This window comes from Scyliorhinus torazame, chromosome 8 (assembly GCF_047496885.1).
Source record: "Scyliorhinus torazame isolate Kashiwa2021f chromosome 8, sScyTor2.1, whole genome shotgun sequence".
Classification (NCBI taxonomy): Eukaryota; Metazoa; Chordata; class Chondrichthyes; order Carcharhiniformes; family Scyliorhinidae; genus Scyliorhinus; species Scyliorhinus torazame.
The window spans coordinates 44,742,827-44,766,726 of NC_092714.1; positions in this window are offsets into that span (position 1 = coordinate 44,742,827).

Here is a 23,900-nt window from a genome sequence, read left to right on the forward strand (position 1 = left end):
CCTCAGCCTTTCCTCGTAAGATCTTCCCTCCATACCAGGCCACATTCTGGTAAATCTCCTCTGCACCCTTTCCAATGCTTCCACACTCTTCCTATAATGCGGCGACCAGAATTGCATGCCAAATGCGGCCGCACCAGAGTTTTGTACAGCTGCAACATGACCTCATGGCTCTGAAACTCAATCCCTCTCCCAATAAAAGCTAACACACCATACGCCTTCTTAACAACCCTCTCAACATGGGTGGCAACTTTCAGGGATCTATGTACATGGACACCGAGATCTCTCTGCTCATCCACACTGCCAAGAATCTTACCATTAGCCCAGTACTCTGTCTTCCTGTTATTCCTTCCAAAATGAATCACCTCACACTTTTCTGCATTAAACTCCATTTGCCACCTCTCAGCCCAGCACTGCAGCTTATCTATGTCCCTCTGTAACTTGTAACAGCCTTCCGCACTGTCCACAACTCCACCGACTTTAGTGTCATCTGCAAATTTACTCACCCATCCTTCTACACCCTCCTCCAGGTCATTTATAAAAATGACAAACAGCAGTGGCCCCAATACAGATCCTTGTGGTACACCTCTAGTAACTGGACCCCAGTCTGAACATTTCCCATCAACCACCACCCTTTGTCTTCTTCCAGTTAGCCAATTTCTGATCCAAACTGCTAAATCACCCTGAAACCCATGCCTCCGTATTTTCTGCAGTAGCCTACCGTGGGGAACCTTATCAAACGCTTTACTGAAATCCATATACACCATATCAACTGCTTTACCCTCATCCACCTGTTTGGTCACCTTCTCAAAGAACTCAATAGGTTTGTGAGGCACGGCCTACCCTTCACAAAACCGTGTTGACTATCTCTAATCAAATTATTCCTTTCCAGATGATTATACATCCTATCTCTTATTAACCTTTCCAAGATTTTGCCCACAACAGAAGTAAGGCTCACTGGTCTATAGTTACCTGGGTTGTCTCTACTCCCCTTCTTGAACAAGGGAACAACATTTACTATCCTCCAGTCTTCTGGCATTATTCCTGTAGACAAAGATGACTTAAAGATCAAAGCCAAAGGCTCAGCATCTCCTCCCTAGCTTCCCAGAGAATCCTAGGATAAATCCCATCTGGCCCAGGGGACTTAACTATTTTCACATTTTCCAGACTTTCTAATACCTCCTCCTTATGAACCTCAAGCCCTTCTAGTCTAGTAGCCTGAATCTCAGTATTCTCCTTGACAACATTGTCTTTTTCCTGTGTGAATACTGACGAAAAATATTCATTTAGCACCTCTCCTATCTCCTCGGACTCCACGCACAACTTCCCACTACTGTCCTTGACTGGCCCTACTGGAGTTGAAATCAGCCATGATTGAATGGTGGAGTGGACTTGATGGGCCGAATGGCCTTACTTCCGCTCCTCAGTCTTATGGTCTCATGGTCTTACTCTTACCCTAGTCATTCTTTTATTCCTGACATATCTATAGAAAGCTTTAGGGTTATCCTTGATCCTACCTGCCAAAGACTTCTCATGTCCTCTCCTGGCTCTTCTTAGCTCCCTCTTTAGGTCCTTCCTAGCTAACTTGTAACTCTCAAGCGCCCTAACTGAACCTTTCACTCATCTTTACATAAGCCACCTTCTTCCTCTTGACAAGTGTTTCGACTGCTTTAGTAAACCACGGTTCCCTTGCTCGACCACTTCCTCCCTGCCTGACAGGTACATACTTATCAAGGACACGCAGTAGCTGTTCCTTGAACAAGCTCCACATTTCCATTGTGCCCATCCCCTGCAGTTTTCTTCTCCATCCGATCCACCCTAAGTCTTGCCTCATCGCATCATAATTGCCTTTCCCCCAGATATAACTCTTGCCCTGCGGTATATACCTATCCCTTTCCATCACTAAAGTAAACGTAATCGAATTGTGGTCACTATCACCAAAGTGCTCACCTACCTCCACATCTAACACCTGTCCTGGTTCATTACCCAGTACCAAATCCAATATGGCCTCGCCTCTCGTTGGCCTATCTACATACTGTGTCAGGAAACCCTCCTGCACACATTGGCACAAAGGAAGATGGTTTTGATGGTTGGAAGCCAATTACCAAAGTTCCAGGACATTGCTGCAGGAATTCATCGGGGTAATGTCCTCAGCCCAACTATCTTTGCTTCATCAATAATCTTCCTTCCATTATAATGTCAGAAGTGGGGATGTTTGCTGATGATTGCACAATGTTCAGCACCGTTCATTACTCCTCAGATGATGAAACAGCCCATGTCCAAATGAAGCAAGACCTGGACAATATCCAGGCTTGGGCTGGCAACTGGCAAGTAACATTCACACCGCACAAGTGCCAGACAATGACCATCTCCAACAATAGAGGCTTTAACCATCCCCCGAGAAATTCAATGGCATTACCATCGCTGAATCCCCCACAATCAACATCCTGGGGGTTACCATTGCCCAGAAGTGAAACTGGACAAGCCATGTAAATATTGTGGCTATCAGAGCAGGTCAAAGGCTAAAAACATTGTGGCGAGTAACTCAACTCCTGACTCCCCAAAGCCTGTCCACCATCTACAAGTCACAAATCAAGAGTATAATGGAATACTCTCCACTTGTCTGGATGAGTGCAGCTCCACCAACACTCAAGAAGCTCAACACCATCCAGGACAAAGCAGTCAGCTTGATTGCTACCCCTTCCACAACCATTCTATCCCTCCACTACTGACAGACAGTGGCAGCCATGTGTACCACCTACAAGATGTATTACAGGAACTCGCCAATGTTCCTTAACAGCACATTCAAAATCCATGGCCACTACCATCTAGAAGGAGAAGGACAGCAGATACATGGGAATCCCACCAACTGGAGGTTTGCCTCCAAGTCACTCACCACCCTGACTTGGAAATTTATCACCATCCCTTCATTGTCACTGGGTCAAAATCCTGGAACTCCCTCCCTAACAGCACTGTGGGTGCACCTACACCTCAGAGACTGCAGTGATTCAAGAAGGCAGCTCACTGCCACCTTCTCCAAGGCAACTCGGGATGAGCAATAAATGTTGGCATAGCAAGTGATGCCCTCGCCTCATAAATGAATTTTTTAAAAGGCCAAAATTCTCCAGTATCTTGCCAGTGACGTAACGAGGTCGCTGGCCAAAACGTTCGAGAACCTGCTTTCAATAAATTTTAATATATTTTAATCTTCTTCAAGAACCATAGAGTCATAGAATTTACAGTACAGAAGGAGGCCATTTGGTCCATCGAGACCGCACCTCAGAAAGAGCACTCTACTTAGGCCCACGCCTCCACCCTATCTCTGTAACCCAGTAACACAACTTAACCATTTGGACACTAAGAGGCCAATCCACTTAACCTGCACATCTTTGTATTGTGGGAGAGAATCAGAGCACCCAGAGGAAGCCCACGCAGCCACAGGGGAAAGGTGAAAACTCCAACACAGACAGTAACCCAAGGTTGGAATCGATTCCAGGTCTCTGGCAATGTGAGGCAGCAGTGTTACCCACTGTGCTACCCTACCACCTTCATCTCAGAAGTCGAGATTTAAACCCAATGGGTGAGCCATTGTTAAAGCCATTTAAGTGGGAGTGACCTTTGGGGAGAATTCCAAGAAGAGACGTTTGAAGGTAAACCTGGGAATTCTTCGTGAGACAGTTGCACTGGAATTGTTTGACTTGGTTTTTACTGATGTCTGGGTGGGTTCTTGAGGAACCCATGGACTCTGCCACGGTTGCACCTGTGATTTACTCTGTACTGTGGTGCTTTCGACTACCATTCATCTGTTAATTCACACGTGCCTCATACTTGTCCTGAATGTTAGAGTATGAGGTAGATATTGTAAATTGCTTTGTCTTTCTGAACTTGTACAGTAAGGTTTGTTTCTGTTTGTTCAAAACTTGGCGAATAATGCAGCTTTTTTCCAAAAGCAGCTGTCTAAAATCTGAACCTTTATCTACTTTAAACAAAATGTTACTGGTCCCTCACTGGATCTCCCCCACGTCCCGGAGTCTGGCCAAGGATCGTAACAAGGGCAATTTGGAATGGGCAACATATGCTGGCCTTGCAGTGATGCTCACATCCCATCAAAGAATACCTTAAAAAACTAACTGCTGCATTGAATCGTGAGAAGGTGTGACCTAGTATTACAAAATTAAGTATGATTGAAACTACAAACATAAAGTAACATTTGTGTTTATCAGCTGCTGAATTAAATGCAGTGCTGCTGGGTGGTCAGTGTCATGTGCATGAACTGTAATGTAAGAATAATGCTGTGATGTGAGATTGGCAGTGTAGTCACCTTCCTGCTTTGAATATAATTTAATGTATTATATGTTAAGTAATGGGTTAAGAGACATTGCAATTAGTTGTCTCATTTATGTTAAGTATCCATTAATTGACACTGATATGTAAAGGGCCTTCAGGTGGCCTCTGTCAGGTGATGTATAGTTCGAGTTTTGTGCAAAGCTGTTGGAATGAAATAAATGGGTGTTTGTGAAAAAGGAACAGAACTTTAGACCCTTCATATTACAGCAACTAAAACGTCTAACAATTGGTAGCAGAGGACGGTTGTTGTGTAAATGTGAAGGGTTGAAAGATACAACTTTTCCAGATCAAACCAAGGAATGAGTGAGAAAAGAAGTGAAAAAAAGGGATATATGGCTGAACCAAGGATAAAGATGGCTGGATATGACTATCCTCCCTTATTTTCTGAAAGGGAATTGTACGACCAATGGAGAAGTGCAGTAGTTATGTGGACTAAGGTAACTGCTTTGGGAAAGAGAAAACAAGGTATGGCATTGGCTCTTTCTCTACCATATGGCAGTAAATTCCGAAACAAAGTGCTTTCTGAGCTGGAATTGGAAGAGTTAGACTCAGAAGGAGGTCTGGAGACTTTATTACATTATATGGATAATATTTATAAGAAAGATGACTTGTTAAGTGCGTATGAAGCATGGTCGGATTTTGATAAGTTCCGTAAAATGGAGGATATCTCCATTTAAGACTATATAATGGAATTTGGCAGACTATATAAAAGGCTACAAAAACACAACCTGGAATTTCCACAGTCTGTGTTGGCCTTTAAATTACTTGTGCTAGAGTGAGCAACATGGATGGGCTCCTGGTTTTGACAGGAGTTCAGTTTACTGATAAGGATACCTTATTCGAACAGATGACAAAAACTTTACAAAAGTTTCTGGGGAAACATTTGATTCCGATGGTTCTGATGACCCAAATAGGTCAGCCTGCAATAAGGCAGAATATGGATGGATACATTACTAACAGGATGGCGAAATCGTATGGCTACGAACAGGGCTCAAGACTATGGAAGGAGACTGAGACAAGGAAATTATGAAGACAGAAACCCAGTTAGAACCTACAATAGGAAGATGAACCCCAGAAATGCACGGGGCATGATAAATCAATGTTTTCGATGTGACTCTCAATACCATGATGTTTTCAACTGTCCAACTCATTATGATAGAGTGTGTGAAGCGACACATGACACGGAAAAGTCAGAAGAGGAAAAAGTGACCAGAAAGAAGGCATTGTCCTATTGACAAGCGGTTTTACATCGATAATGAGGGTGCTGGTTGCAGAATCCTTTAACTGTGCTGTTTTGGACAGTGGCTGCACATCTACTGTGTGTGGAATTGACTGGTTAAAATGGTACCTGGACTCTTTGAATGCTGAAAATCATAACAAGGTTAAGGAATTTCATTAGCTCGGATGTTGTATCAAGTGAGATACCTTTGCTTCTGAGTAGACCGTCGATGAAGAAAGCACACATGAAACTGGATATGGAACAGGATATGGCAACAGTTTTTGGAAAGATGGTGGACTTACAATTTACACAGTCGGGACACTATTGTATTCCATTACTGACAAATAATATTTCAAGTAGAGTGGTTAAGGATGTGTTAATGGCAGTTGAAAATGGGACTTTAGTTGATAAAAAGCTTGTGGTATTGAAACTGCATAGGCAATTTGCACATCCATCTCCTCGGAGGCTGAAAAATTTATTAAAGGATGCAGGGGTAAGAGATGAAGACTGTACTAAACAGATAGAACAGGTTAGTGACCGCTGTGAAGTTTGTAGGACGTACAGAAGGACACCAGCACGACCGATAGTAACCCTACCTTTGGCCAGGGATTTTCACAACATTGTGGCCATGGACCTTAAGATCTGGGATAAAACAAATAATATATCTATTTTGGATTTTGTAGATTTCGAAACCAGATTTAGTCAATCAACGATTGCACGAAGTAAAGAAAAGAGAGTAATTCTGGATCAAATCGTGGAAAAATGGATAGGGACAGGAATGGGTCCACCGGCAAAATTCCTTACGGACAATGGGGGAGAATTTGCTAATGATGAGTTTAGGGATATGTGTGAAAACATGAATATCAGAGTTATGAATTTGGCTGCAGAAAGCCCATTTAGTAGTGGTGTCTGTGAAAGAAATCATGCCGTCATCGATGACATGCTTCGGAAAATTTTAGCAGATCGACAAAATTGCATGCTAAATTCAGCTTTAGCATGGGCAGTACATGCAAAGAATTCATTGCAGATGGGTGGAGGCTATAGTCCTTATCAATTTGTGTTTGGTAGAAATCCTAAAATTCCATCCATTTTGGATGACCAGCCTCCAGTGTGGGAGGGGACTACAATTAGCTCTAGTTTTGCTGAACATTTAAATGCATTACATAGCAGTAGAAAAGCTTTTTTGGAAGCAGAAGTCTCTGAAAGAATTCGCAGAGCTTTAAGACATAACGTACGGCCATCAGATTCCGTTTTTCAGCAAGGAGACATGGTATACTATAAGAGAGACAATTCTAATGAATGGAAAGATCCAGGGAAGATCATAGGCATAGATGGCAAAACAATTATTTTGCAACATGGTAATCAAACTGTTAGGGTACATTCATCAAGGATAATGGGTACAGATTACAAATTTTCAAATTTAGACAGAGCAGACAGACATGACGAGGAACCAGAGTCATCTGGTATGCATGTGTTACAGAACTATGAGGACCAATTAACTGATATAGACAGGGTTTCTGTGGAGGAACACAACACTTCTGATGAATTAGAACAGGCCATTTTTCCGAAAGGGCAACTGCCAAAAGTTGGTACAAAAGTGACATACTTGCCTGAAGGGTCTAGTCAATGGAAGGATGCAACTGTTATTAGTAGAGCAGGGAAGGCCACTGGAAAGTATAAACATTGGTTGAATGTACAGCATTCAGGGGAAGGAATCAAGACAATGGATTGGGAAAACGAAGTTCAAAAATGGAGGGCACAGAAACGCAGTGCCAGTTCAGATAGTACATCAGATAGTGAACAGGTCCGCAGGAAAAGGTCGAGAACTATTGAAAGGACATCCCACGGCAGAAGGGAAAGATCAAGCAGTCGCAGTACAGAACGAGATACCAGGCGGGAAAGGGGATGTAGTTTATCAAGATCTCGGAACATGAATAAGACTACGAATACTAATAGGAGTAGAAGCCCACATGCACGTGAGATTTTGGTGGCTTCAAATAAATTAGATGAAAAAGTTATCAAAGAAGCTAAACAGCAAGAATTGCATAGTTGGAGTGAATTTGGGGTATACACGGACGTATCGGATAGGGGACAAAGAGCTCTATCCCACAGATGGATTTGCACGGAAAAGGTTCTTCCAGATGGAACTTATAAGGCAAAGGCCAGGCTTGTGGCAAGGGATTTGAAGACAATTTAGAAGATCAGGATTTAAGGATAGATTCACCTACAGCAGGAAAGGTTATTTTAAAGATCTTCTTGGCTCTATTAGCCACAAAGGCATGGGAATGCAAATCTATAGATATAAAAGCTGCCTTTTTGCAGGGTCATCAGCTCCAGAGAGGCATTTTTCGTCGTCCTCCTAAAGAAGCAGCTAACACAGAAGGGGTACTCTGGAAGTTGAACAAATGTGTATATGGATTTAAAATGCATCTAGAGTCTGGTATTTTTCGGTAAAGTCAGTTTTGTTAAAGTTAGGCTGTTGCCAGTTGAAAACAGATCCTGCAATGTTTTACGAGCACTATAAAGGAAATCTTTCTGGCATTTTCATAATGCATGTCGATGATTTTTTGTGGGGTGGGACTAGTGATTTTGAAGCTATTGTAATCTCTGGTTTGAGGAAAGAATTCAGGGTTGGAAGTCAGGCTTCCGGTGCATTTAAATATATTGGACTGGAAATTGGACAGACTACGTTAGGGGCAACTTTACGTCAGCAATATTATTTGGAAAGCATCAACCCAATAGCAATTAGTCGTGGCCGAGTTTCACAAAAAGACGCAATGGTTTCAAAGATAGAAAAAGAGCAACTGCAAAGTTTAATTGGGCAACTGAACTGGCTAGGTAGACAGACTAGACCGCACGTGAGTTTTGATGTCTTAGAGTTGAGTACAAAAATGAATGATCCCAAAGTGGAAGACATAATAAGAGCAAATAAAGCATTGGCCAAACTAAAAATGCAGGAGTGTGTTTTGAAGTTCCCGGTTTTAGATGACCTTAGGCACTTGAAACTCATAGTTTATAGTGATGCGTCCTATGCAAATTTATGTGATGGGGTTTCAAGCGCAGGAGGTTTTATAATTTTCCTTTTGGGGAACAATGGTAAATGTTGCCCGCTTGTGTGGGAAACAAAGAAAATAATGAGAGTGGTAAAAAGCACTTTGGCTGCTGAGACGTTAAGCCTTGTAGAGGCGGTGGATATGGCCATTTATATAAGTATGCTATTGACAGAAATTTTGGGATTAGGGAATTTGGATAATATACCTATTGACTGTTACATTGACAATAAATCCCTGTGGGAAAATGTGCACTGTACAAAAAGTGTCAATGAAAAGAGGTTACGGATAGACATCGCAAGTTTGAAGCAGATGTTGGACAGTGGGGAAATAACAAAAATTAAATGGGTCGACAGGAGCTATCAACTGTCTGACTGTTTTACGAAAAGAGGGGCGAGTTCACAGAAACTTTTGGATATTGTTAATGAAGGACGCCTGTTTCTGTGACTGTTTGTTTTTTCTTTCTCGTCCAAACAAAAAAAAAGGGGGGAAATAATGTGTGTGTTTTTGAGTTTCTTGAAATTTTGTTTTCACCTAATTATATTTTTTTCTCCAAGGAAGGGGAGACTGTTAAGTAATGGGTTAAGAGACATTGCAATTAGTTGTCTCATTTATGTTATGCATCCATTAATTGACACTGATATGTAAAGGGGCTTCAGGTGGCCTCTGTCAGGTGATGTATAGTTAGAGTTTTGTGCAAAACTGTTGGAATGAAATAAATGGGTGTTTGTGAAAAAGGAACAGAACTTTAGACTCTTCATATCACAGCAACTAAATTGTCTAACATTATATAATGATAAATTATTATGTACACAGGAGATGCTGAAGTGTTATGCTAAAAATGTTAACCTGTCTTTTCCTCACACAGGTGTTGATTGGCTCGCGATGTATCTCCAGAACTTGGTGCAAAATTCTAACATTGGCAGGTTTTTCTTCCGTCCATTGATAGAGAACAGCTACCCGGATTTTTTTCTATTCGTGATACCCTCGGCAATAAAGCAAGTGGTTATTCTTCTGAAGCCAAACATTGGAACATGAGGATATTTAAGATTCAAACAAAACTAAATGTGTTTAAATAATGTTAAAACGTCAGTACAGCTATGGATGGTAATATTGTCAGTGATACTGACTGCATTCTACGTGAGATTTGCACAGCATACACTCTTGAGTAGGCTGTAACACAGCTTGTGGTTTCAATTCTAAACTAATGTAAGCACCTGCTTTCTTATGTTAATGCCGCATTTATTTATATCCCAACTGTTATCCTGCTTTGGAGAAAAGCTGTAATTTGTATAAAGATTACCCAAATGATCAAAGCACAACTTGAACTCGACACTCTGAAGAATCACTGGCCATAAAACTGTTGGATTCTGTTGGACCGAATGTTCCCACCTTAGTTTCTTTTCTGGTTTGGGCTGCCAGGAACATTGTGGAGTCACAAACCGAGTCACTGCAGCTCAGGAACTGCCAGTGCAATCTCCCGGGAGGTGTCTATTAAGAAGGAACTCTCCTGGGATCAACAGATAGAAGAGACCGGAGGGAAATTCAGAGTGCATGAATGCCAGCTGGCTGGCCTGTGCATTCTGGTGAGGTGAATGGGAGGGAGAGGGCAGGACAAAGTAGAGGCGCGAGAGGGCACCTACTTTCTTTACCTGGAGTTCAGTCACAAGTGGAGTACCACAAGGATCTGTTCTGGGGCCGTTGCTGTTTGTCATTTTTATCAATGACCTAGAGGAAGGCGCAGAAGGGTGGGTGAGTAAATTTGCAGACGATACTAAAGTCGGTGGTAAATTCTAAAGGCTATGGAGTGTTGGCCTTTATTGGTAGAGGGATTGAGTTCCGGAGTCAGGAGGTCATGTTGCAGCTGTACATAACTCTGGTACGGCCGCATTTGGAGTATTGCGTACAGTTCTGGTCACCGCATTATAGGAAGGACGTGGAGGCTTTGGAGCGGGTGCAGAGGAGATTTACCAGGATGTTGCCTGGTATGGAGGGAAAATCTTATGAGGAAAGGCTGATGGACTTGAGGTTGTTTTCGTTGGAGAGAAGAAGGTTAAGAGGAGACTTAATAGAGGCATACAAAATGATCAGGGGGTTGGATAGGGTGGACAGTGAGAGCCTTCTCCCACGGATGGAAATGGCTGGCACGAGGGGACATAGCTTTAAACTGAGGGGTAATAGATATAGGACAGAGGTCAGAGGTAGGTTCTTTACGCAAAGAGTAGTGAGGCCGTGGAATGCCCTACCTGCTACAGTAGTGAGCTCGCCAACATTGAGGGCATTTAAAAGTTTATTGGATAAACATATGGATGATAATGGTATAGTGTAGGTTAGATGGCTTTTGTTTCGGTGCAACATCGTGGGCCGAAGGGCCTGTACTGCGCTGTATTGTTCTATGTTCTATGTTTACCTCCACCATTATCCCAGACTCAGTCTCCAGGAGATAATCATGCAATACAAGCCTTCGCATGTGGCTAACCTCAGATTTGTGTGGATTATATATAATCTGTATGGTGCTCCAGCCCTCCCGCTGTGTACTCACCTCCTGTGAGTTGATGAGCGGTAGACACTATAGAAGTCTTGTGTAAATTCCATTGCCTGCTAATTGCTTGATTAACAACCTCACTTGGCTTCCCACTGCTGCTGGGCAGGCTGCCATCAGCACATCCAAGCCGCCTCTGGGACAAGATGCCAGCATTCCTGTACCTCATGTATTGATCCCCCCCCCACTCTCCTCTATCAAACTTCAAACCTATCTGGGAGAATTCCCTCCTTTCTTTCACATCCGCACCGAACCTGCACTAAGCACCCCCAGTTGAGTGGGCATTCTGACATATGAGAAAACTGCCTCCCCAAGCCTACTAGGGTGACACGGTGGCACATTGGTTAGCACCTCTGCCTCACAGCGGCAGGATGGGTTCAATTTGCATAGGCTCCTCGTGTCTGCGTGGGTTTCCTACAGGTACTTGAGTTTCCTCCCACAGTCCAGATGAGCAGTTAGGTGCATTGGCTATGATGAATGAGTGGGGTTACGGAGATAGGGGGGGTGGAGTGGGCAGAGGTAGAGTGTTGTTTTGGGGAGTCAATGCAGACTCGATGAGCCGAATGACTTTCTTCTGCACTTTAGGGATTCTATGCATTATACTACACCTTATTTAAAGGGCCAAGCCTCAAATGTGCAACTGAGACCCTTTTGGCTTACTTCTGTGTGCGTCATACTTTGTGGAAGTGCTGTTTTTGCCGGTTTTGTGGTAAACTCCTGAATGCATTCAAGAAGGCCAGGAGGTCTGGTGAGCAAATTCTGCATGTGGTCTGGGGCTGGGTTTGCACTTCCTCTGGGTCTGCAACATGATCGACAGATTACAAAAGGTGCAGAGGTGGAAAGCTCCGCCAAGGGGCAGGAGGAAACCGTGGCTGCCCATGCGTTGTTGAAGAACACTTTTCTTGCCTCTGCCTGGCCCAGGCTCAACACCTGAGGTGAATCAGATTCCGCAAAGCGGTGGTCACAGAACTGTGTACTTCCTTCAAGACAACAGGGAAATGCATCAGCGAAATCATGGCACTGCCAGTGGCCATAAAGGGCACAGGGGCACTGAACTTCAATGTATCTGGATCTTTGTTGTCTTCTTGTTCGGGAGCCTGCTTTGAGTTGGGTGATGGAGATTTGCCTTGGCAGTCGGTCTCTGACATCCTAAGCATATGGGCGACCCAGCAGGTGTGGTTTCAGATGATCATGATCTTGAAACTTGTGCTTTAACTCCTTCCAGGACACTAATGTCAGCATGCCTTTCCTCCCTAATGATTCAGAGCTAAAGTACATTTGGATTTTGAAATACATTTTAAGCGATGTTTTTTTTTGTAAATTTAGAGTGCCTAATTCATTTTTTCCAATTAAGGGGCAATTTAGCATGGCCAATCCACCTACCCTGCACATCTTTGGGTTTTGGGGGTGAAACCCACGCAAACATGAGGAGAACGTGCAAACTCCACATGGACAGTGACCCAGAGCCGGGATCAAACCTGCGATTTTGGCGCCGTGGGGCAGCAGTGCTAACCACTGTGCCATCGTGCTGCCCAAGCTATGTTTTTTAAGAGTCTCCCTAATGTTCATTCTTGCAAGCCTCAGTGATTACTTCAAATGCTTTAACAAAGTTTAATGCCTTAGTTGACATATTCAATCCTCCTGGAAGCTAATGTGAACTATCTCTCTGACAGGTATTGCAGCAAATCAATTACCCATCACTAAGTGTGTTCTGCCAAAGGAAAACCCAAAATGATGTCAGAGGAGATGTGTGCCAGGGCACTGTGCTTCAACAGCTGCTGCTTTTGTTTTTTGAGCTTGTAACATTAACAATTGATATGTTAAAACCCTCCCCTTCCCATCCTCTTTACAAATAGACAGAACCGTTGTGTTGACTTGCGCTTGTGACCATGGAGTGATTGGTCACATAAAGGGCTGTTCCTGTTCAAAGTCATAGAAAAGGGCTCTTTTTACCCAGATCCGGGTGGAATTTTGATGAAAAGGAGTAGGTGAATGTTAGAGGAGTTGTTTGTCCCTGGAATGGTATGTCTTCTGATCACCGGACCCAACAGAAAACAGTGAGAGGTTTGGCTGGAAAGTTGAAACAGTCTTGTGCTTCACAGTCAGTCTCTTCCAGCATGCAGGTGGGGGAGGGGCAAGCTGTAAGGTCCCAGATACAGGAACTGATGACTTTTATCAAGGAAGAATTCCATAAACAGAGGAAAGAAATGCATGGGGATCATGCAAAGGCCATTGCAGAAGCTGTGGCACCCGTGAAGAGTACTTTGGAGCAGGTGGAGAGGCGTTTGGAGGTGCAGGGGTCACAGATTCAAGCGATTGAAGGAATGATCTCGGACCATAGCAATCGTGTGGTGGCTCTGGAGGCAGAGGTGGGGCTCCGAGGAGACCTTTGTAAAATGCTGAGGGCAAAGGTGGAGGTGCAGGAGAATACCTCGAGAAGACAGAACCTGCGAATAGTGGGCCTGCCTGAAGGAGTGGAAGGTGTGAGTGCCACGAGGTACGTCTCGAGGATGCTGGCGGGACTGGTGGCAGAAGGGATAATAGATAAGGCACCTGAGGTGGACCGAGCGCATAGGTCTCTGAGGCAAAAGCCTAGAGCTGGGGAGCCGCAGTGGGCGATGATCGTTAGACTCCATAAATTTGAGGAGAAAAAGTAAATTCTACAGTGGGTCAGGGAGAAGCGTAGCTGCGACTGGGAGGGAAATAACATCTGGATTTATCAGGACATCGGAGCCGAGTTTCAACAAGGCCAAGGCGATGCTGTACCAAGCGAAATTATGGGTGATGTTCGGAGGCCGGGAGTATTATTTCGAGACCCCAGAAGCGGCCGAAGACTTCATTAAGGAGCATAAACTGGGGGGAACTGAGTGGACAATGCTTGGGAACCGGGGTGCTGGCACTATGTAATGGTCGGGAGCATGTTTGAAGTGGGTATAGGGATATTGGGATATTCGCCTTTTTTTGTTGGGGGGGGTGGTTCTGTTCAATGTTGAGATTGTAAGGAGTTGTAGGGTGAAAAGTTTATGTGGGGAGGGGAAGGCCAGCAGGAGGCCTTCTTCTTTGAGCTGAGGAGTGAGGGGGGGAGAGGGAGGGGGTGGTCATACGGATGTGCCTTTGGGCAGGGGCAGCCGCGCTAGCAGGTTATGCTGGTGAACGGAAGTGAGGTGGTGGGGGAGAAGGCAAAGAGGGGTGGCCAGGGGAAGGGGGGAAAGGGGAAGTGGGGGGGGGGAAGAAGGGGAAAAACGGGGGGGGGGGGTTTCTGTGATGCGGCAGGGGGCGAGAGATGACATGGTCAAGGTTGAAGAAAGGGGCCATCTGGGATGGGCTAGGTACAGCATGGAATTAAAGGGGCAGGAGTTCAGTGGGGAAGATGACGGACGGTAGAGGGGATTGGAGGCGCAAGCCTCCGGTAAGGTTGGTAACGTGGAACGTCCATGGACTGAATGGGCCGGTTAAAAGGTCGCAGGTGTTCGCGCACCTCAGGAGCTTGAAAGCAGGGGTTGTCCTTTTGCAGGAGACACACCTCTGTGTGAAGGACCAGGTTAGGTTAAGGAAGGGGTGGGTCGGGCAGGTTTTTCACTCGGGGTTTGATTTGAAATCGAGGGGTGTGGCAATTTTAATGAGCAAAAAAATGGGATTCGAGAGTGCGAAGGAGGTGAGGGATCCAGGTGGGAGATATGTCATTGTGAGTGGGGTATTGGAAGGGGCACCTGTAGTGTTGGTAAATGTGTTTGCCCCAAATTGGGATGATGTGGATTTTATGAGGGGGTTGCTGACAGCAACCCCGGATTTGGCCACGGACCAGTTGATCATGGGAGGAGATTTTAACTGTGTCCTGGAGCCGAGGATGGATAGATCGAGCCCCAGGTCAATGGGTAGGGTACGAATGGCGAGGGCGCTGGGGGGGCTTATGGAGAGGATGGGTATGGTGGATCCATGGCGCTTTCAGAACCCAGGGAGAAGGAAGCATTCCTTCTTTTCACACGTCTTTCAGGTGTATTCGAGGATTGATTACTTTGTAGTGAGTCGGGAGATTTTGGTTGGGGTTGAGGGGGCAGAGTATGTGGGGATAGTTATCTCGGACCATGCACCCCACTGGCTGGATATTCGGTTCAGTACGGGACGAGAGCAGAGGCCGGGGTGGAGATTTGACTCGGGGTTGTTGGTGGATGGAGGTTTTTGTGATAAGGTGCGGTTGGTGATTAGGGATTATGTGGCGTTCAATCAGAATGGGGAGGTGTCGGAGGGCATTTTTTGGGAAGCACTGAAGGCAGTGGTCCGGGGAGAAATTATCTCATTTACGGTTCGTGCGAATAAGGAAAGGAGGGCGGAACATGACAGTCTAGTGAGTGAGATAGTGGAGGTGGACAGGGAATATTCGAGGGTGCCCACCGTGGAGGGATTGGCGTGGAGGAAAAAGTTGCAGGGGCAATTTGACAGGCTGACAACGGGGAGGGCAGTAGGGCAACTGTGTAGGGCAAGAGGAGTGCAATACGAGTATGGGGAGAAGGCGAGCTGCATGCTGGCACACCAGCTGCGGAGGCAGTCTGCGTCCAGGGAAATATTGAAGATCTGGACTGGGGCTGGGGATGTGGTGTCAGAGCCAGGGAAGATAAATAAGACATTTAGAGAGTATTACCAGGGACTTTATGAGGCAGACCCAGGAGGAGAGGAGGGGGACATCGGGCGGTTTCTGGATGAGCTGGAATTTCCCCAGGTGGAGGAAGCAAAGAGGCAGGCGTTGGAGGAGCCCCTGGGGCTGAGGGAGGTGCTGGATAGTATCAGGGGTATGAAGTCGGGGAAGGCCCGTGGGCCGGATGGGTACCAGGCAGAAATTTATAAGGAATTTGCGGTGGACCTGGTATCACATCTGTTGGGGGCGTTTAATGAAGCACTGGAGAAGGGGGAGTTGCCGGAGACGATGAAGCAGGGAGTAATCACACTAATCCCCAAAAAAGGGAAGGATCCGGTGGAATAGACCCATATCACTATTGAACACGGATGTGAAAGTATTGGCTAAGTTGTTGGCGGGGAGGACGGAGGATTGTGTCCCGGGGGTGGTTGCAGAAGATCAAACAGGCTTCGTGAAGGGCAGGCAGCTCACGAGTAATATCAGACAGCTGTTGAATGTGCTGATGAATCCGTCGAGAACTCTGGTACTGGCGGTGGTGGTGTCCATGGCACGGAGAAAGCATTTGATCGGGTGGAATCGCGGTACTTGTTCGAAGTTTTGGGAAGGTTTGGGTTTGGGCTGAGATTTGTGGCATGTGTGCGGTTGCTGTATGGGGACCAAGGGCGAGGGTGAGGACGAATAATATGAGCTCACAAAGCTTTGACTTACACAGGGGTATGAGGCAGGGGTGCCCGCTGTCGCCGCTGCTGTTTGCACTGGCCATAGAGCCATTGGCGATGGCTCTCAGGGGGTCGGCGGAGTGGCAGAGGGTAATGAGGGGACAGAGGGAGCATCGGGTGTTGCTCTATGCCGATGACCTCTTGTTGTATGTTTCGGATCCGTTGGAGAGTATGGGAAGGATTATGGGCCTGTTGGGAAGGATTCTGGGCCTGTTGGGGAGGTTTGGACGGTTCTCGGGATACAAGCTGAATGTAGGGAAGAGCGAGGTATTCCTGGTGAATGAGCTGGCACAGCGGGCTAATTTAGGGGGAATGCCATTTACGGTGGCGAGGGATAGGTTTAGATACTTGGGGATTCAGATAGCGAAGGAATGGACGGGGCTCCATAAGTAGAACTTAACAAAGCTGGTGGAGGAGGCCAGGGAGGAATTTAAGAGGTGGGATACACTCTTAACGTTGGCGGGGAGGGTCCAAGTGGTGAAAATGAATATTCTGCCGAGGTTCTTGTTTATCTTTCAGGCTCTCCCGATCTTTATACCAAAGGCCTTTTTTCGGAAAGTGGACACAATCATCTCTGACTTTGTATGAGCGGGGAAGATGCCGAGGGTGGGGAGGGGGTGGGGAGGACCCTGCTACAGAGGCAGAGGCAGCAGGAAGGGGGTTGGCGTGGCCAAACTTGCTTCAATATTATTGGGCGGCAAATGTGGACAAGTTGCGGCAGTGGTGGGAAGGAGAAGGGGTAGAGTGGGTTAGGATGGAGGAGGAATCTTGTACGGGGTCTAGTTTGAGGGCTATGGTGACAGCAGCATTGCCAATGGCTCCGAGTAGGTATTCAGGGAGCCCAGTGGTGCGGTCCACGGTGAAGATATGGAATCAGCTGAGGAAGCATTTTAGGGTGGAAGGGATCTCGGTGCTAACGCCGCTGTGCGAGAATCATGGGTTTGAGCTGGGGGGGGATGGATAGTGTATACAGGAGGTGGAGGGAAATGGGGCTGGTCGAGGTGAGGGATTTGTATTTGGAGGAAGGGTTTGCCAGTCTGGAGGAGCTAAGGGAGAGGGGGGTAGGGCTGCCGAGGGGTAGTGAGTTCAGGTACATACAGGTTAGGGTCTTTGCACAAAAGGTCTGGAAGGGGTTCCCTAGATTGCCGGGATACACCCTGCTGGAGCGACTGCTGCTTCCGGATGTGGAAGGGGAGGGAAGAATTGGGGATATAATAAGTGGCTGGGGGAGCAGGGAGGCGAGCGGGTGGTGAAGGTCAAGGAGAAATGGGAAGCGGAGTTGGGAATGGAGATCAACTGGGGAGTAGGAGTGAGGCACTGCGAAGGGTAAACGGGATCTCCTCTTGTGCAAGGATGAGCCTGATGCAGTTTTTAAGGTGGTGCACAGGGTGCATATGACTCGGGCGAGAATGAGTGGGTTCTTTCAGGGGGTAGCAGATGAGTGTGAGAGGTGTAGGCGGGGGCCAGCGAATCATCTGCACGTGTTTTGGGGTTGTGAAAAATTGGGAAGATTCTGGGCGGGAGTTCGCGGTCTTAGCCAGGATAGTGGAGGAGGGAGTGGACCCGGACCCTTTGGTGGCGATATTTGGGGTTGCAGAGAAGCCGGAGCTCATGGAGAGGAGGTGCCTCTCTGATTGCACGCCGAAGAATTTTACTGGAGTGGCGGTCGGCATCGCCACAGGGGGTAGCAGCATGGTTGGGTGATCAGTATGACTTCCTGCGGTTAGAGAAGATAAAGTATGAGTTAAGGGGCTCAGCAGGGGAGTTTGAGAAAAGGTGGGGGATGTTTCTGACTGTGTTTGAGCAGCTGTTCGTCGCAGGGGCTGGGTGATGGGGAGGGGGGGCAGGGGTGAAAAAGGAGAAAAATCTGTACAAACTGTACAGTTGATTGTTGGAAAGAATATGTTTCCCGGGGTGTTTATTTGCTGCAACCTACTTTGATACAAGTTTGAATAAAGTGTGTTTTTAAAAAAAAGAACCGTTGTGTTTATGCAGGGAAATGTATTTTATTGATCGTTGTGTTGAAGTATGAAAATATATTTTATTGTAAGAAATTTGTAATGGTTTAGGTAGTTTAATGTCATTGTTCAGCTGATAAAGTTAAATGTTAAGTTAAATGTTAACTGGTTTCAAAGTTCTGTAGTTATAAAATTATTTTTGTTAATAAATGTTTTACATTAAATTTTGCAAGCTTCTACAAATGTCTTACTGAAACATCAAAGCACAACATTTAATTGAGATCATTATAAATGAATTAGATAATTGAAGTAAACAAGGCAGAAACATATTTAACACAGGAACACAGGCACACTAGTTAGCACTGCTGCCTCACAACACCAGAGACGTGTGTTAACTACGGACCTTGGGTGACTGTGGTGTCTGCATGGGTTTCCTAGAAGCATGGAATAGATCCATAGAATTCCTAAGGCACAGAAGGAGGCCGTTCAGCCCATCGAGTCTGCACTGTGAATGAGTACCCTAGCTAGGCCCATTCCACCACTCTATCCCCATAACCTAGCCTGGACATTAAAATGCAACTTAGCATGGCTAACCTTCACACCTTTGGACTGTGGGAGGATACCAGAGTACCTGGAGGAAACCTACCAGACACAGGGAGAAAGTGCAAACTCCACACAGACTGTCACCCAAGGCTGGAATTAAACCTGGGTCCCCGGCGCCGTGAGGCAGCAATGCGAACCACCGTGCCGCCGCCATTTCCTTCGGGTACTTCAGTTTCCTTCCACAGTCCAAACATGTGCAGGTTAGGTGGATTGGCCTTGCTAGATTGCCCCTTAGTGTCCAAAAGGTTAGGTGGGGTTCCGGGGATAAGATGGGGCCTGGGCCAGGGTAAGGTGCTCTTTTTCGGAGTGTCGGTGCAGGATCGATGGGCCGAATGGCTATCTTCTGCACTGTAGTGATGCTATGATTCTATAAACACAAATCAAAAAAGAATCAGACGTAAAATCTTATGATCATAATCTAAATTAAAACATACAAACACTTTTAAGCATGCCACACATTCAGTTCTATAATAATGTAGTGCAAATTCAAATAGTTTACCAGATTTGAACCGAATAACCAAACCTATGTTCACTTATAAATAATTACATTTAATCATAAAAAATTAGAAATTACTTCAAAAGAATCAATAACAACAGCAATGCCTGTATAAAAGAAAGAGCAAAACAAAACTGTTAAAACTTCTACATACCTTTCAAACATTGGTTGAAAAGTTGGCTGTTGTTTTGAATCTAAATTTGCAGTCTCAATGCCCTCAATGATCATTCCCAAGCTGGCCCTATCATAAGGGAGCAGGGCTGCACTCCTCCTGCGTCGCCCCCCCGGAGCCTGCGCAGACGGGCGCGCTGGAGGCTCAAGGTTGCCACAGCGCGAGGAAGGTTGGACGTGATATCTGAGCGCAAGCAAGTGCACAGTTTTTCCTTTCAAAATCAGTGGCCTGTGATTATCTGGAAGTTAAGGACCAACGTCTCTTCTCCTGTTTCATTTTGTAAAGATATACTTTACTTATAAAATATCTGAAAGAGACATTACAAAGCATTTTAAATTGTCATAACAGGAATACAATGATATTCACATTTTCTCCAGAGATCAAGATGCACTCTGAGGTGCTTCAATTCAGTAATGAGAACATTGCAAACACTTCATTATTTTTGTTACAGGGAGTACAATTCTGCTCAAAACTATGTACATCGGCCATGTTGTACTGTGGTGCTTCAATACAGTTACATACAGTTAGTGTTAAGCACCCAGTACAAGTGGTTTTGCATGTTTTCCAGCTCCTCGGTCTACATTGGCTGAAAGGTCTCACACAGTGTCATTTCCCCATTGGGCTGCAGGCGCGGTAAACTCTTGATAACCTTGACTTCTTCTAATGGGGAAACTGAATGGGGGGTGCAGGATGGTTCCGTTCACATCTGTCTTCAAGGTCACCTTGACCTGGCATTTACTAGTCCAAATACCAAAAGTATCTTTGACTTCAGTGCTGTTTCAATTCAGTCCATCATACCTTGCAAGGAACGTAAGCACGTCCCCCACAGGGATGTGAGGGTTGTGGAGGTTGAAGGTGACAACCCTGTTCTGCTGCAATCTCAGAGTAAACAGTGGCTCCGCAGTCAGGATAGACAGGAGAACCTGGTCACCGTTCTCCCTGAACACCTTCAGAAGCATGATGCATCCCACAATCTTGCAGGCAGGAGATGTGCCAAGTCTCCAAGTCCAAAGATGTGCAGGTTAGGTGGATTGGTCATGCTAAAATAGCTCCTTAGTGTCTAAAGATGCAAAGGTTAGGTGGATTGGTCATGCTATAATTGCTCACTAGTGTCCAAAGATGCGCAGGTTAGGTGGATTGGCCATGTTAAAATTCCTCCATCATGTCCAAAGATGTGTAGTTTAGGTGCGGTTACAAGGATAGGGTGAGGTAGAATGCTCTTTCAAAGGGTCAGTGCAGACCTGATGGGCCAAATAGCCTCTTTCTGCAAAAAAAAAAATATCCACAGCTTTGTAACCCTAGCAATCAAACAGGATCTGCTTCATGAATTAGGTCTGATCCATGGACGAGTCTTCTTCTGAAATCTTCACTGTTGCCCAGACAATGTTCTGCACAACTTGGCCTGGAGCTCGAGAACATTCTTCAGCCATAGCTCTAACGTTGAGTCATTCTGTGTGAGGTCCAAACCGGAGGCTTAAATCAGCATGAAGATTCACCAATAGCAGCAGAGCTCGAATGTTGTCTTCTATGTCTTTTTCCTCGTCGCCCACGTCACACCGAAATCCATATCAACATCGACATCCAGCAACGCTTCATGAAAACAGGCAACTCACAACTTAATCTTAGCCAAAAGGCTGAGAAGCGATTCATTTATTTATGACAGGTGGTCTTTTGCCAATTCAAATCCATGACTAAAGCATCTGATGTGTTGGGTACTCTGCTACACAGACGAACCAACATGGTTGCGAATGGTACAACTCAGTTTTATTACTAACATTTATTTACAGTGGTAAATTGGTTACTGAGGTTCGATCATAACCCTAGAATCTGTGGACCTATTCCTAATACTATCTTGGAGTGGCACTCAGCACATGGTGGGTGTCTGAGTGGCTTGCTGTGAGCTCTGTGAGCTGTCTCCTGCTGGAATGCCCAGGAAGTGTCGTGTTCCCTGTTTTGTAGTGTGTATGCTCTTGCCTGTGATTGGCTGTGGCATTGTGTGTGTGTTGATTGGTCCGTTGATCTGTCCATCAGTATGTTCATATGTTTGTACCATGATGTTTACCTGAATATCATGACAGCATCCACTGCCCTAGTGCTCCATTTCCATTCCATTTGCAGCAATGAGTCAGCAGCAGCCTCCTATCATACAGTGCAGCTTCCCTTTAAGAGTGAGGCACAGTACTTAAGATGTAGTGGCTAGCTGGAATACATGTTCGTGTTGCGCAGTGTTTGCCCACCCCCCCCCACCCCCCCCCCCACCCACCCCCGCCCCCGCTGTGAATACAGTCAGCCAGCTGTGTTGGTCACATTTGACTGCACACGGAAATCATGGAAATGAGGAGGCAGCACAAAGTTTGCATTCTGCCTATCTCAATGGGAATGTCAGTCGACAGAGTCTTGAGCGCTGCACCCGAAAATGAGCGTGAATAAATATTTAACCCTCTATTTCCAGAGACTGAGCCCATCATTTATGTTGACCACTTCTGTGCAGTCCCGAGGAATTACTGTACTGCAGGAGATGCTGCTTTTCAGAAGAAACAGTTCTGGTTTATGTTGTGGGAACAAAGAAAAACGACTGCATTATTTTTCCGAAGAACAGGAAGCATCTCCCAATCTCCTGGTCAACACTTATCCCTCAATCACACCTAAAACAGATTTGATTTGGTAATTTATTTCATTGCTGTTTGTGGTGTCCTGCCAAAGCAAATGCAGTCTGAATTTCAGTGCTCTGCACCAACACTTAACTACACTCCAAAACATAATTACATTATAACATCTCACATAATAGGAATAATTTTGCTTGGCTCCACTGTTGGGTCAGTACTCGCTAGTGGTGAGCGTGGGTGAGAAAATGAAAGCGAATTTCTAACTGTATTTCTGCTTCTTTCAAAGCAATGAACCAGGCCAGTTAATGTTAATAACCAAGCTTTTCTGGAATGAAAGTCAAATAGTAAAAATCCACAATTCATCATAAATATACTCCTTAACCTAAATGGCTTGAACTTTTACTGCTTGGTGTTTAAAAGCTACAGATAATGTTTAGTCTTGGTTCTTTGTGCACACGTTTCTGGTGCTATCCACATCAATTGCCATTTTAGTGAGGGTTATCCATGAAGGCCCCACCTTCTTAATCTTGCCTCTCGCCTGAGGTGTGGTGATCCTCAGGTTAAATCACCACTAGTCAGCTTTCCGCCCTCAAAGGGGAAAGCGGCCTATAGTCAGCTAGGACTATGGCAAATTTACTTTTTAGTTTTACTTCCTTTGTGCGCAGGGAGCTTCCAGCCGATGTATGCAAAATAGGCAGATTGGGACGTCAACGAGTGTGTAACACTGAGTTGATACCAGCGCAGCCATTTTGGAGCTCAAAGCCCCAGCTGATGTCTTCACTTTATCTCACACAGCTCAACACGGCGTGTCACTCTGTGGGCACTGCACGTTAACTCTGTGACCAGAACCAGAAGGCAATCCATTCCCTCAAGGCCCAGGTGATGTGTAATCAGACTCGGAATATCATTCAAGTCAATGCCTGGTATCCTGGCAGCAAACATGGCTTCATTCTGTGCAATCCACCTGTTTCAGATGCATTTTAGCCACTGAGAAATCAGTGGGTGACAAGGGTCACCCGTAGACTATGTGGTGAATAAATGAGGAGGGCAGTCAGTAGAGCACGATACCTATGCCACGCAATGTTAATTTAACGTTATGAACATTATCCAGCTCTTTCTTGTGACTTTTATCATTAACTGCATTGCAACTCTGAACTGTTGCCCTGTCCTTTCTCTTTAACTCTCCAAATCTCCCCTCACATGAATTTTCCCTGCCACACTATTTAAAATAGAGTCATATGCTAGGAATCCTGAGATAGGTAACTCACCTCCTGACTCCCCAAAGCCTGTCTACCATCTACAAAGCACAAGTCAGGAGTGTGAGGGAATACCCTCCACTTGCCTGGATGAGTGCAGCTCCAACACTCCAGAAGCTCGACACCATCCAGGACAAAGCAGCCGCGTGATTGGCACCCCTTCCACAAACATTCATTCCCTCCACCACTGATAAACAGTGGAAGCCGTGTGTACCATGTACAAAATGTACTGCAGGAACTCACCAAGTCCCCTGAGGCAGCACCTACCAAACCCACAACTGCTACCAACTAGAAGGACAAGT